The 12585-nt window shown below is 38.1% G+C and overlaps 1 protein-coding gene across 1 annotated transcript in view; it reads left to right on the top strand.

The window, feature by feature from the left end:
* MMP20 (matrix metallopeptidase 20) overlaps nt 1-12585 on the top strand; it is a 57203-nt gene that overhangs the window by 37220 nt on the left and 7398 nt on the right. The window lies entirely within an intron of this gene.

The following is a 12585-nucleotide window of genomic DNA, read 5'->3' as shown; positions in this document are numbered from 1 at the left end:
GTCTTAACACATGAAACATCCTAATCTTTCAAAGTACTCATTAGCTGGATGCCCAGTGGCCTAAAAGAGTGGAGGTACTATTCCCAATACATACCTACCATGAATGCCTTGAAAGAAGAACTGATTCCTTCTTACGTGAGTATATCTTATTGATGCATGAATATCACTGCATTCCAGAATGCTCTGTACAAAGTGAATGTGGTGATGACTGTGGGGCTCTTTGAAGGAAATTTTTGCTGAAAGGCAAAGGCCTTATTGCTATGTTCTTTAACCTAGAACATGAAAATTCTTCTTATCCAAACAAAGATCATGTGTAATTTCCAGGCCTGTCTTATAAGAGGTTACTATGAGCAGATTCAATCACTGTACACAGGGTCACACCTCGTCTCTCCTGCCTCATCTCACTACCTTAACTGACTCACATTGAAGAACTGGGTACAACTTTGTCAAGCTCTGCCTCTATACCTTCTCTAGTCACAGTTCTCACTTCAGCATTCCTTGTCTTTCTGAACTTTAAGAGAGAAGCAAAAACAGATTCTAAACAGGTAACTATGCTAAACTCTGTAGGTCTATGTTAGGACCTTGTTGGCAGTGGAGAACAACTCAGCTTTGGTCTAAGGGTTTCCATTTTATTTTATATTACCTATTTTTAATAACCATATCTGTGATATAAAATAAATTTATAAATACATATCTATCATCTTCCTCTACTTCTTCAGTTTAGAGCTGAAAATGTAATCTAACAGAAGCACAGATATACTTCAGAAAAACTTATTTCATAAAAATGAATGTCACATGTGGACCCTCCAGACTCTTCTGAGGCACTGAGAGCCTTGGAAGCGTTGCTCAAAGTGTCTTGTGTTGTCATGCGTTCACACTTCCAGTCCAGTGTTTAACCACTAAGCCAGCTAATTTTCTTTCAGAACTTCCTTTATAAAATAGGAATAGTTATTCACTTATTAAGTCCCTAGTATCTGCTGGCCATGTTCTCCAAAGTTTTTCTTCAAGATAAGGTGGCTGTCATCACCATGCTGACCTACAGGGAGATACATATTAAGAAACTCAACTCCCATTTTAGGTTTTCAGAGAATGGTGTCCAGAGATGGAGTGTATGAGCTGGCGTGTCAGAGTGTGAGTTGTGATTATCCATTTAACTTGTCAAAGTCTGTTCACAGCTTGATTCTCCCTGGGGGGATTATCCACTCTCATGGTTTCTATTATCCATTCATTGCCTAGGACTTTGGTTCTAGTCTTTGGACTAATACTACTACCCACTAGAACCCAAAGTCAAACACATCCCTCCAACCAAGCAGGACTGAGGCTGAACAGCTAACATGAGGAGCTTGGTGAAAGGTTTTTAATTCTCTGTAAATTAGGGAATGGGAGGGAGAGGATCTCTGATATTAATGATGGCTAATAATCCCTGTGGAAATAATACTGAAACTTTCCAACTGAACCTCTAAGAGATTCTATTAAGGAGAAGTCTTTGGCAATCTAGATAAAGCAAATTCATTGAAAGTTGGCCTAGGACATTAATCAAATATTAAAGAACTCATTTTGCCAGAAACGTAAAGAAACCACAGTAGCCACTTTTGATGTTAACCTCCCTGGGTTACTGAGAGTATTTAGTGAAATAATGGATGTAGCTACCCAACACTGCCTAACATATTGCAGGTGCTCAAAAAGAGTAACTCTTTAGTAATAGAAGGAACTTACAGGTTGTTGTTGGCCAGTCGCTCAGTCGTGTCCGACACTTTGCCACCCCATGGACTGCAGCACACCACGCTTCCTGGTCCATCACCAACTCCCAGAACTACTCAAACTCATGTCCGTTGAGTGGGTGATGCCATCCAGCCATCTCATCCTCTGTTGTCCCCTTCTCCTTCTGCCTTCAATATTTCCCAGCATCAGGGTCTTTTCAAATGAGTCAGCTCTTTGCATCAGGTGGCCAAAGTATTGGCGCTTCACCTTCAGCATCAGTCCTTCCCGTGAATATTCAGGGCTGATTTCCTTTAGGATGGACTGGTTGGAATCCTTGTAGTCCAAGGGACCCTCAAGAGCCCACTGTTCTCCAACACCACAGTTCAAAAGCATCAATTCTTCAGCACTCAGCTTTCTTTATAGTCCAACTCTCACATCCATACATGACTATCGGAAAAACAATAGCCCTGACTAGATGGACCTTTGTTGGCAAAGTAGTGTCTCTGCTTTTCAATATGGGGTCTAGGTTGATCATAGCTTTTCTTCCAAGGAGCAAATGTCTTTTAATTTCATGGCTGCAGTCACCATCTGCAGTGATTTTGGAGCCCAAGAAAATAAAGTCTGTCACTGTTTCCATTGTTTCCCCATCTATTTCCATGACGTGATGGGACCAGATGCAATGATCTTTGTTTTTTGAATGTTGAGTTTTAAGTCAGCTTTTTCACTCTCCTCTTTCACCTTCCTCAAAGGCTCTTTAGTTCTTCTTCGCTTTCTGCCATAAGGGTGGTGTCATCTGCATATCTGAGATTATTGGTATTTCTCCCAGCAATCTTGATTCCAGCTTGTGCTTCATCCAGCCCTGCATTTCACATGATGTACTCTGCATATATGTTAAATAAGCAGGGTTCCCAATTCGGAACCAGTCTGTTTTTCCATGTCCAGTTCTAACTATTGCTTCTTGACCTGCATACAGGTTTCTCAGGAGACAGGTCAGGTGGTCTGGTATTCCCATCTCTTGAAGAATTTTCCACACATTATTGTGACCCACCCATCAAAGGCTTTAGCATGGTCAATGAAGCAGAGGTTGATGTTTTTCTGGAACTCTCTTGCTTTTTCGATGATCCTACAGATGTTGGCAATTTGATCTCTGGTTCCTCTGCCTTTTCTAAAACCAGCTTGAACATCTGGAAATTATTGGTTCATGTACTGTTGATGCCTGACTTGGAAAATGTTGAGTATTATTTTGCTAGCCTGTGAGATGAGTGCAATTGTGCGGTAGTTTGAATATTTTTTGGTGTTGCCTTTCTTTGGGATTGGGATGAAAATGGACCTTTTCCAGTCCTGTGGCCACTGCGGAGTTTTCCAAATTTGCTGGCATATTGAGTACAGCACTTTAACAGCATCATCTTTTAGGATGTGAAATAGCTCAGCTGGAATTCCATCACCTACACTAGTTTTGTTCATAGTGCTGCTTTCTAAGGCCCACTTAACTTGACACTCCAGGATGTCTGGCTCTAGGTGAGTGATCACACCATCACGGTTATCTGGGTCATTAAGATTTTTTTTTTTATAGTTCTTCTGTGTATTCTTGCCACCTCATAATATCTTCTGTTAGGTCCATATGGTTTCTGTCCTTTTTTTGTGACCATCTTTGCATGAAATATTCCTTCAGTATCTCTAATCTTATTGAATAGATCTCTAGTCTTTCCCATTCTATTGTATTCCTCTATTTCTTTGCACTGATCACTTAGGAAGACTTTCTTATTTCTCCTTGCTATTCTTTGGAACTCCATTCAGATGGATGTATCTTTCCTTGTCTCCTTTTCCTTCAGCTTCTCTTCTTTTCTCAGCTATTTGTAAGGCCTTCTCAGACAACCATTTTGCCTTTTTGCATTTCTTTTTCTTGGGGATAGTCTTGATCACTGCCTCCTGTACAGTGTCATGAACCTCCATCCATCATCCTTCAAGCATTTTGTCTATTAGATCTAATCCCTTGAATCTATTTGTCACTTCCACTGTGTAATTGTAAGTGATTTGATTTAGGTCATACCTGAATGGTTTTCCCTACTTTCTTCAATTTAAGTCTGAATTTGGCAATAAGGAGTTCATGATCTGAGCTACAGTCAGTTCCCAGTCTTGTTTTTGCTGACTGTATAGAGTTTCTCCATCTTCAGCTGCAAAGAATATAATCAATATGATTTTGGTATTTACCATCTGGTGATGTCCTTGTGTAGAGTTGTCTCGTGTTGTTGGAAAAGGGTGTTTGCTATAACCAGTGTGTTCTCTTGGCAAAACTCTGTTATCCTTTGCTCTGCTTCATTTTGGACTGCAAAGTCAAACTTGCCTGTTATTCCAGGTATCTCTTGACTAGCTACTTTTGCATTCCAGTCCCCCATGATGAAAAGGACATCTTTTTTTCAGTTCTAGAAGGTCTTTTACGTCTTCACAGAACCATTCAACTTCAGTTTCTTCAATATTAGTGGTTGGAGCATAGACCTGGATTGCTGTCATATTGAATGGTTTGTCTTGGAAACACACAAAGATCATTCTGTCATTTCTGAGATTGCACCCAAGTACCACATTTCAGACTGTTTTGTTGACTATGAGGGCTACTCCATTTCTTCTAAGGGATTCTTGCCCACAATAGATCCAATGGTCACCTGAATTAAATTCACCCATTCTAATCCATTTTAGTTCACTGATTCCTAAAATGTCAGTGTTTACTCTTGCCATCTCCTGTTTGAACTTATATGGTAAGTAACAAATAATTGCTTAAAATATTGTGATAATTAACAAGTGATTGCTTAAACCTAAATATTCCTATATATATCAATCCAGTCAAAGAGTTCATCAAAGGGAATTTTCTTTTTAAACACTGAAGTACCTTGACATTGCACTGAAATCTCTGCTTCTGGCAAGGCAGATACAGTACTTTCAGCAATGGGAGTCTTCTATTTTACACTCTCCAATACACACACTGGTTTGCACAATAAGAAATATGACAAATAACCTTGACCTACAGCTCAGAAGTTCAGGAAAAGCTAATGTATCATTTTTATTAATAACTGCCCCCCTGTGTTTGACACATTTTGCTCAATAGGGCCTCATGTGTATGATATCTTATAGTCGATAAAGCCCTGTATCAGATAGAAATTATGTTCAGCTGCTAGAAAGAGAGACAGTAATAGTTGTGACTTAAATACCACAAGGGGTTTTTCTCTCATATATGTAGAATGTCTGAAGTTTTACAGGTTTAGAGCTGGTAAGACGGGTCCATGGCCATTAGGGTCCCAAGTTCCTTCTGACATTTTGCTCTAGTATTAACAGGTAGCTTCCACTGTTATGATTGCCACAGGATTCCAGGTGGCCAGTGGTGCCTCAGTCATTACATCCTATGCTAAACAGGAAGAAGTTGGGCTGGAAAGAAAAAGGAAGGAGGCAATGAAGTTCTATAGGTAAAGCACATGGACACACCCAAAAATACCGAAGGCTCAAGTTACACACCAATAATTTTACTATATTGATACCCCTGGGCAGTGCATTAGGATTTATTCTCCTTAGTCACCCCTCAGGTTCTTCTTTGGTCCTCATGCTAGTTCAGTCTGTGGTACAAATAATGCACCAATGGAAGAGAAGTCTCTAGATATGATTGTTGTCAGGGAAATTCTCCATGAACCCTGAGGGCTGGGGGCCCATTTTAGTGAATGAAGTGCCATTAAAAAAACTACTGAATAGCTTCCTCCACTGAGGACTGAGTGCTGGCTTGGGTCAAGTTGATTCAGGCTCTAAGAGTAAGGGGACTTCACTGGTGGCTAAGGGTAAAGAATCTGCCTGAAATGCATGAGAATACCTGCAATGCAGGAGACTGCCTGTAGTGTAGAAGACTGGGGTTCAGTCCCTGGGTTGGGAAGATCTCCTGGAGAAGATCTTCTTCCAGTTTCAGAAATGGCAACCCATTCCAGCATTCTTGCCTGGAGAATCCCATGGGCAGAGGAGCCTTGTCGGCTACAATTCTTGAAGGTGCAAGAGTGGGACATGACTTAGTGACTAAATCACCACCACCACCTAAGAGTAAGAAACCACATATCAGTGTAACAGTAACTTACAGAGGAGCAGACCACAGAACTGCAAAGTGAAACCCAGATGGGGCTCTGCCAGGCTGATGCCAGCACATGCTGCCCCACCAAATGGCACATCAGGCAACTTTACTAACAAGGGCTACTTCCCCATTCGTCTGTTTGCTTTTATTCCTTCCTTTCCTATTTCTAGACAGCCTCAATGATCCATCCAGTTTCTTTCTTTATGTTACTTCTGCCACCTCTGGATAATTTCTCTCTGTAAGTATTTTCCCTTACTTACTAACACCAGAGCAGTGATTACACCAAGGAGCTTCTGAGGACTCTGGGAGCAGGGGGGTGCCATCCACTCCACCATGCTTTGAGATGGTCAGTTCAGTTCAATCGGTCATGTCCAGTTCTTTGTGACCCCATGAACCACAGCACACCAGGCCTTCCTGTCCATCACCAACTGCTGGAGTCCACCCAAACCCATGTCCATTTAGTCAGTGATGCCATCCAACCATCTCATCCTCTGTCGTCCCCTTCTCCTCCTGCCCTCAATCTTTCCCAGCATCAGGTTCTTTTCAAATGAGTCAGCTCTTCCCATCAGGTAGCCAAAGTATTGGAGTTTCAGCTTCAACACCAGTCCTTCCAATGAACACCCAGAACTGATCTCCTTTAGGATGGACAGGTTGGATCTCCTTGCTGTCCAACGGACTCTCAAGAGTCTTCTCCAACACCACAGTTCAAAAGCATCAATTCTTTGGAACTCAGCTTTCTTTATAGTCCAACTCTCACATCCATACATGACCACTGGAAAAACCATAACCTTGACTAGATGGACCTTTGTTGACAATGTCTCTGCTTTTTAATATGCTATCTAGGTTGGTCATAACTTCCCTTCTCAAGAGTAAGCGTTTTTAAATTTCATGGTTGCAATCACCATCTGCAGTGATTTTGGAGCCCCCAAAAATAAAGCCATCCACTGCACTATTTCCACTGTTTCCCCGTCTATTTTCCATGAAGTGATGGGACTGGATGCAATGATCTTAGTGTTCTGAATGTTGAGCTTTAAGCCAACTTCTTCACTCTCCTCTTTCACTTTCATCAAGGGGCTCTTTAGTTCTTCTTCACTTTCTGCCATAAAGGTGGTGTCATCTGCATATCTGAGGTTATTGATATTTCTCCTGGCAATCTTGATTCTAGCTTGTGCTTCCTCCAGCCCAGCGTTTCTCATGATGTACTCTGCATAGAAGTTAAATAAGCAGGGTGACAATATACAGCCTTGGCGTACTCCTTTTCCTATTTGGAACCAGCCTGGTATTCCCATCTCTTGAAGAATTTTCCAGTTTATTGTGATCCACACAGTCAAAGGCTTTGGCATAGTCAATAAAGCAGAAATAGATGTTTTTCTGGAACTCTGTTGTTTTTTTTTTTTTTTTTTTTTTTGATGATCCAGCAGATGTTGGCAATTTTATCTCTGGTTCCTCTGCCTTTGCTAAAACCACTTGAACATCTGGAAGTTCATGGTTCATGTATTGCTGAAGCCTGACTTGGAGAATTGTGAGCATTACTTTACTAGCGTGTGAGATGAGTGTAATTGTGTGGTAGTTTGAGCATTCTTTGGGATTGCCTTTCTTTGGGATTGGAATGAAAACTGACCTTTTCCAGTCCTGTGGCCACTGCTGAGTTTTCCAAATTTGCTAGCATGTTGAGTGCAGCACTTTCACAACATCATCTTTTAGGATTTGAAATAGCTCAACTGGAATTCCATCACCCCCACTAGCATTGTTTACAGTGATGCTTCCTAAGGCCCGCTTAACTTCACATTCCAGGATGTCTGGCTCTAGGTAAGTGTGAGTGATCGATCACATCATTGTGATTATTTGGGTTGTGAAGATCATTTTTCTACAGTTCTTCTGTGTGTTCTTGCCACCTCTTCTTAATATCTTCTTCTTCTGTCAGTGTTGTCTAAAATTTGTGTAAAATGACTTACAAATGTATAGGTACAAGCCCTTTTGCACTCCTAAATCATTCTGTCTATACAGATAGACTAGAAGCATGATTGACATTCAGTCGTATCTGATTCTTTGCGACCCCATGGACTATACAGTCCATGGAATTCTCCAGGCCAGAATACTGGAGTGGGTAGCCTTTCCCTTCTCCAGAGGATCTTCCCAACCCAGGTCTCCCACATGGCAGGTGGATTCTTTACCAGCTAAGCCACAAGAGAAGCCCAAGAATATTGGAGTGGGTAGCCTATCTCTTCTGCAGAGGATCTTCCTGACCCAGGAATCCAACCGAGGTCTCCTGCATCACAGGTGGATTCTTTAGCAACTGAGCTATCAGGGAAGCCCAAAGTAGGATACAGTCTTCCAGATTCTTTCCTTCCTGGATACCTCAAGAATGCTGAAACTGGATCTGTTTATTTAAAGATTTTATAGTTAACCAAAATAGAGAAATAAATAATAGTAACAAAAATAAGAAAGATGGATAGATTTAAAAATCTTGTTTTTTAATCTTTTTTCTTTTTTAAATATTACCAAACTACTGCATTCATGCCCATATTGGTCATGATTACATGTCAAGCTGTGTACTAAGACCCTGACACTCATGACAAGGCACAAAGTTTGCTGTTTCAGAGTGTAGACAGGATTAAGAGAATGTTCATCTCAACTCTGCCATGTTGGATCATCTTTCTGCTGGATCATTTCTGGATGCAGAAATAGTATCTACTTCATTGAGTTGTGGAAATCAGTGAGAAAAATGTGAAATTCCTGTCGTATAGTAAGGACTCAATTCTTATTGGGTGTTATTAATGCCCTCAGCAAGTTGTACAGTTGAAAGTAAATGTATTGATAACTAATTAAAAGCAACCCAGATGCCACAAGTGGCCTCATGGAAGACTGCTCAGGGATCAGTGGGGCAGAACAAAAAGGAAATGGCCAATTCTAGCAAAATTGTCCAGAAAGAGTTTTTAGAGGAAGCAATGACTGAGCTTCATTTTGAGAGTTGAGTAGGAGTTTCCCAGACAGGATGGGCAGGGTGTTTTCCAGGCAGAGAGAGCAGTTAAGCAAAGGCAGCAATGCATGAAAAAGCCTATGTTTAGGAGGAAAACCTCAAGTAGTTCAGTATGATTAGAACGTGGGCTGGGATGAGAGATGTGGCCCAAGGATGGAGATCAGGAAGGGCCAGTGCCTTTCCAGGAGATCAGTGCTAATTTAGAGAAAATAGGGATATCTGTAAAGGTCTTAAACAGGCAAGTAACTCATTAAGGTTTTTGTTATATCACTCTGGAAGCAGTGCAGTTATATTATAGGGAGACAAGACTGAAAATCCGTCAAACCAGTTAAGCCAGAAGGTAGTGGGAAACATCTTCAGAGTGCCTAAGGAAAGAATGCTCAACCAAGAATCCTATATTCTGCAAAGCTATCTTTCAAAGATGAAGGTAAAATGAAGACATTCCCAAATAAACAAAAACAGAGAATTTATCACTATCGTCTTCTTCTTCTTGTTAGAAGTACTAAAGAAAATTCTTCAAGCAGGTAAACCCAGGCAGTAATTTGAAAATTTGAATCCACAGTAAAAAAAAGAACACCAGTAAGTGCAATTATGAAATTATAAAAGATAGTATAAATCCTCTAATTGTTAAATTAGCTGTATAAAATCATATATATATATATAATATATATATATATAATTGTATTGTTGGGCCTATAGCATATAGAAAGATTTGTTTCTTTCTGAAGAAAGCAGAGTATGGTAAGTTAAAATATGTATATGGTATGTTCTGTAGCAACTACTAAGAAAATAACTCTATTAAGTGAAGTGAAAAAAGTCACAAAAGAATTTAAATGGTTCTTTGGAAATTTGTAACTAATGCAAAAGAAAGCATAAGGAGGGAAAAGGAACTAAAAAACATGTGGGATATGTAGAAAACAGAAGTGATATAAATCCCATTATATCAGTAATATTAAATGTGAATAGATTAAGCAATTTAATCAAATTACAAAGGCTGTCATACTGATTTAAAAAGCAAGATGCCACTGTGTACTCAAAGATACAAATAGACTGTAAGTTAAAAGGATGGGGAAAAAAAAATGTATATATATATCTCATGGAAACCATGGCCCTAAGAAAGCCAGGGTAGCTATGATATCAGGCAACAAGAAGTATTAAAACAATACTTCTAAGATAAAAGTATTACTAGAAATAGACTGGGACAATTTATAGTGAAAGACAGATTATTCTACCAAAAATATAAGACAACCTAACAGTAAGGTCCCAAAATGCATGAAGCAAAGAAACTGACAAAAATGAAGAGAGAAAACAACCTGTGAAATAATCATATTTGGATACCTCAGTTCTTCACATTCAATAATGGACAGAACAACTGGAAAACAAGATCAATTAGGAAAGGAAGATTTGAACAGCACTATAAGCCACCTAGACCTAATAGATATCTATGGAACACTTCATTCAGTAAAAGAAGACTACAGATTCTACTTAAGTGTATGTGGAGTATTGTCCAGGATAGATAAGAAGTTAGGCCAAAAGAGAAGCCTCAATACATTTAAAATCATTGAAATCATACAAAATATCTCTTCTGATTAGAATGGAATTAAGCTAGAAACAAATACCTGAAAGAAAACTGGAAAATTTACAAATAAATGGAAATTATATATCACACTCTTCAACAACCAATGGGATGAAGAAGAAATCACAAGAGAAATTAGAAAATACTTTAAGATGAATGAAAATTAAAGCACAACCTGTGTTGATGCAGTTAAAGCAGTGCTCAAAGAGAAACTTCTAGCTGTAAATATTCATATTAAAGAAAAAGAAAGAATTCAAATCAATAACTTAACTTTCCACTTAAGACACTGAAAAAAAGAGCAAATTAATTCTAACAAGCAAGAAGAAGGAAATAATAAAGATAGCAGTGAAAATGAAGGAGAGAATTAACAATTTGAGAAAATCAGCAAAGCTAAATATGTTTCTTTGAAAAGGTCAAAAAAATTTATAAACTTCTCACTAAATTGACCTAGTACAAAAGAGAAAACCAAAATTACTAAAATCAGAAATGAAAGAATGAACACAACCTTACAGAAATAAAATGGACTATAAAAGAATGAACAATTGTGTCAATAAATTAGAAAGTTTAGATGAAATAGACAAATTCCTAGAAAAATACAAAGTGATAAAAAAGTGAGTCATGAAGAAATAGACATTCTGAATAGACCTATAACAAATGAAGAGGTTCAATTCATAGTATAAAAATTATCCACAAAGAAAAACCCACACCTACATGTTTCCTGGTGAATTCTATCAAAACATTTAAAGAAGAATTATTGCCAATTTTTAACAAACTCCTCCAGAAAGTAAATGAGAAAGGAATACTTCCCAACTTATTGTATGAGGCCAGCATTGCCCTTACATGAAAACCAAATGAAGGCATCATAAGAGAATAAAACTTCAGATCAATATCTCTTATGAATATGGATACAAAAATCCTCCAAAAATACTACCAAACCAAATCCAGAAACATATAAAAAAGAATTACACACCACGACCAGCTGGGAATTTTTCCCCAAGAAGGCAAGGTTGGTTTAACATCTGTTCATCTTATAATAACATCTATATTGATTAATTATATCAATTAATATAATACACTATATCAATAGATTTAAAAATTAAAAACATAAAATCACCTCAATAGATGTAGAAAAAGCATTTGACAAAATCAAACACTGTTGCATGATAAAAGAAAATTCACCAAACAAGGAATAGAGGGAAACTTTTTCACTCAGATAGAAAGCATCTATGAATACCCACAGCTGATATCCTCAGTGGTGAAAGATTGGATGCTTTCCCTGTAAAATGAGGAACAAGACAAAAATTTTCATTCTCACCACTTCTATTCACCATTTTACTGGAGGCTTTAGTCAGGGCAATTAAGGAAGAATGAATGATATTAAAAAATGAATGATACAGAAGATGGGAAAGAAAGTAAAACTATCTGTATTTGTATGTCATATAATCTTTTACATATAAAAACCTAAGGAACCTCAAATGAAAAAAAAAGCTGTTAGAACTAAATGAATGAGTCCACAAATTTGTAGAGTATGTATTCAATATTAAAAAAATCTAATGTATTTCTATATACTTCAATGAACAATGCAAAAATGAAATTAAGAAAGCAATTCCATAGCATCAAGAAGAAAAATATACTTAGAAATAAATTTTAACAGAAGAAATGGGAAACTTGTAATCTGAAAATATAAAATACTGTTGGAAGAAATTAAACAAGATCTAAACGGAAAGATATCTTATGTTCACGGCTCAGAGCCCTAATGTCAGTGTTCCCCAAATAGATCTATAGACTCAACACAGTCCCTACCAGGATACCACTGGTTTCTCCTTGGAAACTGAGAAGCTGATCTTAAAATCTATTTGGAAAATCAAAAAGCCCAGAATAGCCAAAGTATTTTGAAAAAGAGGGACAAAGCTGGATAATTCAGACTTCCTAATCTCAAAACTTACTAGAAAGCAACAGTAATCAAGACAATGTGATACTAATAATGAAAATAAACATATAGATAAATGGAATAAAGTTGACAGTCCATATATCTATGATCAGTCGCTTTTTGACAAGGATGCTAAGGCCTTTCAATAGGGAAAGGATAAAATTAAGAAGTAAGGAAAAATTAAAAGAATAAACAGAAATTCCAGTTTGTGTTTATGTAGTTTGGCATGCTGGTAAGATCAAAGAATGGAAATGTCTGGAAGGGAGTTGGACATACAGGTCTTGAATTTAGAGAATTCA

Source organism: Odocoileus virginianus, chromosome 10, assembly GCF_023699985.2.
Source record: "Odocoileus virginianus isolate 20LAN1187 ecotype Illinois chromosome 10, Ovbor_1.2, whole genome shotgun sequence".
NCBI lineage: Eukaryota > Metazoa > Chordata > Mammalia > Artiodactyla > Cervidae > Odocoileus > Odocoileus virginianus.
Note: the sequence above shows the minus strand (reverse complement) of the source record. Positions and strands in the feature narration are given on the sequence as shown.